This window comes from Metopolophium dirhodum, chromosome 1 (genome assembly GCF_019925205.1).
Source record: "Metopolophium dirhodum isolate CAU chromosome 1, ASM1992520v1, whole genome shotgun sequence".
Lineage (NCBI taxonomy): Eukaryota > Metazoa > Arthropoda > Insecta > Hemiptera > Aphididae > Metopolophium > Metopolophium dirhodum.
Window position 1 is genome coordinate 4,874,566 of NC_083560.1, and position 6,261 is coordinate 4,880,826.

A 6,261-nucleotide genomic window follows, 5' to 3' on the forward strand; every position below is an offset into this window, starting at 1 on the left:
AATTATTTTCAAAATTGTACGGTATATAGAAAATGACAATATCAACATTCAGTGAAATTTTTAAGTATCTATAGTCATTCGTTTTTTTAATTACAACAAAATAAGAAAATCGTTACATGAGAAATCAAGTGGATATCTCATGTTGTAAAAATATGATCTTCAAACGCTCATAAAAATTTAATTTGACTTTCTCGTAGACATTTTAGATTCTGAGCGAAGCGATGAATGTATTGATTCTACAATGATGTGTGTTTTTTTTTTTATTTTTTATTTTTTTTTTTGTGTCTGTCATCACCTTTTAGGACAGTAAAAGTGCTTGGATTTTCTTCAATAGTAACTTTTCTTATCTGTTAATTAAAAAAGCTTGAAAATTTAATAGAAGGCTCCTAGGTTATTGTTTCAAAGGCAGATGAAAAAAATTAAAAATCCTTAGTCACAGTTTTTAATTATAAACATTTAAAGTTCAAATTTTGACAAAATACGGAAAAATCACGAAAAATAGCAAATTATTTTGAGTTGAGAATTCATAAAAATTTTTCTTTTTAAATCTAAGATTTGAAAATGTAATATAAGATTACTCATAAGTTTGTCTACCTTTATCAAAAAAAAAATGTCTAGAAGAAACTTAAATTAAATTTTTATGAGCGTCTGAAATTTATATTTTTACAACATTTGATATTTACTCGATTTCTCATGTAACAATTTTCTTATTTTATTGTAATTAAAAAACGAATGACTGTAGATATTTGAAAATTTCACTGAATGTTCATATTAGCATTTTCTATACACCATAAAATGTTGAAAATATTTTGGCTCTTTTTGAGCTGTTTACGGACATTGTCAGTTTTCAATTTTTTTAGTTTTTTTTTCTATAAATATCAATAAATTTTTATTTGTTGGGTAAAAAAGCGTGAAAATGTAATATAAGGCTCCTGATATATCGTTCTAATAGCAGTTGAAAAATATTAAAAATACATAGGCACAATTTTTTTTTATAAGCATTTAAAGTTCAAATTTTGACAACAAATGTTTAACTTTTATGGCTAAAGATTGAAAATTTAAAACAAGGCTCCGAGTAAATAGGTTATATTTAAATTACTTTATTCACAATAATATCATCAAATATACTTGGTAAAATCATAGGCTGACTGACCGTTTTCGCTCAGAATCGTTTTCCTTATACAATGATATTATATCATTGAATTCAAATTTAACACCATCCATTACAGTGACCCACTTGTAACCTACTGTACAGCAGAGCGACATCCACTTATCCACCTTTTTTTTTTGATAAAGGTAGACAAACTTATGAGGAAAACTTTTTAGTCGGCATTATATTTAAATTATAACCGCTTCGTTTTGTTTTTACTGAGATTTAGTAATTGGTGTTGAATATACAACAGTTTTCTATGTGTGCATATTACTTATAATAATTATATCAAAATTGCAATCGAAGCACTATTGGTAGTATCGATATTAATAGTTTAACCTAGTTGTTTAAACTGCCGCCTTTTCATATTTGGATGTCACCACCGGTGCGCGTGATACCGCACGATAACACGGCGATTCCCGAACTTTAGACTCCATAATCTGGACGGCTCGAACGTCGTCTCCGCGACGCCAGTCAGTCTGCGTTCCACGGTGCCGATGTACAACAGCCCGTGCGTTTTGAGTTACACTCGTGACTGCCGTGGCATTTCGTGTTGATTCCACGTGGTGCGTTTGCAAGTACTTACATCGTTCGAGTCGATATAATATTGTGCGTTGTTATTTTTTGTCGTGTTCCGATCGCCGTTCGGACGATTTGATTCGGCTGTACATTGGTACATAATATTATTGTGACTCAATCCGGCAACCGCGTGTGCGACGCGACGAAATCATCGCTCACGGAACAATCTGTAATCGTTGGTGAGTGGGCCTATGCCAATAAATATTCGAGTGCGTATACCGTGTCGGTTTGATAACACTAACATTTTGAACGTGATCCGTTAAAAATTAAATAAGTACTCTCCGCCTCCGCAGCCGTGACGTCATTGTGGCATTGTGCCGCCGCCGTCAGCAGCTGGGGTCACCGTCCTATCATCTGCCGCCGCCGCCGACGTTGTCATCATCGTAACACATCAACGACTATCAGTTATCACTGCCATCGTCGCCGTGGTATCGTTATCAATTATTATTGTTTTGTATTTTACAATTGTCATAAAGACATATCATTATTGTTTATGATCGTAATTATTATTATTCGCTGACTGTCAAAGAGACGTCTTCACGGTCGCGACTTTGTGCAATATTTATTTATGTACATTATTATTAATTCAATTCCATATATTATACACTATCATTTAACGATCAAACTTTGTGTTAGAATTTAATATCAAAAGACCAGTGTCACCTCACTCCCATACCGACGCGAGTCGTCGTGGCTAACCGCCATATATCGTAGGAGTTACGTCGGCGCCAACACTAGTTACATCATACTTACTGACTATGCTTAAAACTATACTAATTGTTATTGTATTACATAATAATTTTATGTTATCCTAATTTGGTGGAATGAATAATTATTTCTATGTTGTTACTTAGCTTATTGAGTATTGTATGATTTGATTTGTTTTATTTTGATATTTTACCTGTTACATATGTATGTTTACTTAACCTAGTTAATAGTTTTAATTATAATTTTTATACATTATGCATGATACAACACCTCCCTATGTTATAATATAATATTATAATACCCTACACCGCGGTGTAACTATGATCATACGTGCGTGGAATCTAACTCTCATTTTACAACTTTAGTGCGATGACCTACAACTTATCGACAAAATGTGTAATATATGGAATTGAACGTAAAAACGTTGTGAGGCTGTTTTATTTTGATGGCCCATGGTTTTCGAGAAAATGAACTGGAACACGTGAACCGTGAATTTTAATCGATTAGAAAAACTCAAAAACCTGGAGTTCATTTAATCATTCTTGACACCTAGGTATAGTAATTTGCAATTTTGATTTAACAATATTTAGTTTCCAGAAAGATTTTTCACAGGTGCAACTTGTTACTAGTATAGCAACAATTAATAACTTTAATGCTAATAAAGACAAGGTATAGGAAAAATATTTTGTGATATCACAACAAGTGAGCCATTTTATTCGTTTTTCTCAATTATAAGTTCAATGCGTTTGTATGATTGTAAGAATGATTTGTAGCTAGCTAGGTATCTACCGTATGAGAGGTCGGTATTATCAGAGAACAAACCAGTAACCATAGTTGAAGCTGTCTTACCAGTTATCTTATAATATATACCGTGTGTCTGCAGAAACTGGGTAATTTCCCTCCATAAGACAGTTACCTAAATTACCAGTAGGCAGTACTCACTTATTTTAGAATTGTGCGGGAGGTTGAGGATCCAATAGACAATAGTCTAGTCTCATGTCCCAAAAACATAATTCAATAATATGTGTAGGCTACTGAGTATTATGGGTAGTTTAATTATACAGTGAACCCTATTTTTGCGGACACACGGTACCTATATATACATAATATAATACTGTACGATAACTGATTAATACGATATAATTGTATTATTTACGATTTTAAAATTGCAAACTGGAAATATTTTTAAAAAAATTATTTTATTGTAATTTATAAGTAATTTTATTTCACGGAAGATCTCGTGAAAGCAGAAAATCTTGAAGGGGTGATGCAGTCGCTTCACCATGCACACGCCTATACATTCGCATTTTACTTTAAATTATGATGAGTCTTGTAACATGAATAAATTATTAAACATGCGTTGTTAACTGTTAGAGTGTAAAACTCATAAAAGAATTTCCGATAATAGGTATGTGGTATCGTCTGTCATTCGTCATCTAACTAGAATTTAGAAACAAAAAACATATTGACCTACGGAATTTTTTTTCGGTGGGGTAACCTTCCCTTAGATAAGGTCTTACTTATGGGATATGACCAATAACTACATCTATATTACATCTATACTATATTCTATAATATTAATGTTTATTGCAATCATTATTGAACTGGCTGTCCATCCAATCTTCCTAACAAATTAAGAATCCAATTTATATGAATAATATAGCTCTACGTAACCCAAAACTAATAAACTACAATACAATTAAAAAATATTATTTTCAAATAAACGTCTTAATAAAACCTGTGCATATAATAAGCTTTAATAACTTTTTGTTGAATGCTAATAAATATTTTAAAAAAAAAAGCGGATAAGTTGGTGTCGCTCGGCTGTACAGTAGGTCATAAGTGGGTCACTAACCTACATTACGTATGGTATTCAATTTTAAATGTGGACATGTAGATACATAAAATGTATTTTATTCTAGCATCCAGGTGAAAAGTTCAAACTACACCGCTAGGTATTTTGATTATACATAGCTCAATAGTAACTGTCATCTATACGTGCATAATATGACCCAAATACTACCCAAAAGCGAAAAAAACACATCTTTTGAGAACAAACCTATTATGTTTTAAACTACGTCCATGCGAAAATAATATTCATTTTACTGCCGACTGCGTATACACAGAACGGGTTTTGTAACTGGATGCGTATCAATTAGTATTAATATAAATTGTAACTAAATGATTCACCTGACGAAAATAATAAATAGTCTTAACAATAGGTAGGTAATTAATACTTAATGCTTAATTAATCTGAGAAATTATTATTATATTTTAAATAAACAATTAAATTAAACACATTTTTATAACTCGATAAGTAATTAGCTACAATATATAAAATTGTATAGAAACTATTAGATTTCATTTCTGTTTGATGAATCAAATTAGTAATTACCTAGCTTATATTATAATATACACGGCAGAAAATAAAATGATGTGAAACAAATCTATCTTGTCTTCAATTGTATAACTTGCCATATAGTAAACGTCATGTAACTTGAACATTATCACAATATTTAATCATCGTCATCATCTGAAATTAAATCAATACCTGCAAAATGACAAAATAAATATATATACTCAATCTTATCAATACTAAATAAAAAATAATATTCGCACAATTTATTTAAATTTTAAACATATGCAATATCAATATTATAAATTTGATATATTCTGAAAAATATGCGTTTATATTTTCTAGATTCTAGTATTCATTCAGATAAAAAAAAAAAAGAATTTTCTATACTTGTCTTATATAAGAGTAACCTCGCGGAAATAGGTTATGGAAATTGGCAATGCTAACGCCCACTGATCTGAACTTCATTATTTCAATCACCTAGCTAATAGTATGCCATTTTCCGCCCATGGACAATTGTCGGAAACTAACGTTAATGAAAACCGAATTAATTGAGAATATGGCATGTCAATCTTAAAGTATTAACTGGGCATATTCAATTACTGTTTATGACATTCTGGGCCTGATCGAACAGGAAAAAAATCGATCGCTTCCTGAAGTGACTCTTATATGAGACGTCGTATGGTAATAACATACACTTAAAATTATACTGATCATTATCATACGTATTTTATATATTATTAGTATTTTATAATATTTTAATTAAAATTGAATGGTTTGCAAAAACAGGGCTGTTAGAAAAATCTCTCATAAAGCCTTCTTGAATTGATCCGTAACTAGATATTATTGGCAACTGTATTTGAGGCATTTGCTCAACTTGTTGTTCATCGTCAGATATACAATAAAAATAGTTGAACAATCATAGTATGAAAATATATTATTTAGTGGTTAACAGACTGGTAGGTAATTTAAGCAATTAATACTTAAATTCAGCTGTGTCGTTTACGTTTTTTATAAAAATTAGCTCAAATATTAACTTATAAAATTGCAAGAATGGAAAGTAAAAATATGTTCTATACCAAAAAGATAATTATTATTAAAATTCTCATGTCTAAATGCACACTATTACTGAATAAGATTTCTAATTAAATATAAAATTATTTTAACATTAATAATTGAAATTATCCAATTGTATTGTGTTATATTGGTACTTAGACAATATTGTCAATGTGTAAACTATTGTAAACATAAGTTGTTCAAAGCTAGTATCAATGTATATAGTAATACATTTGGCTAAAATGTAATATATGGTAAATTAGTAAATCCCCCCTCCCCTTTCTGCCTCAGATTTGAATTTTTATTTGTTTTGAAAACAATGATAAAAAAATAATAACAACAATGTGTTTTAATATACTATTTGACTATAACGACTTATGTTTGTGGGTTATATTTTGTGATTATAGTATAT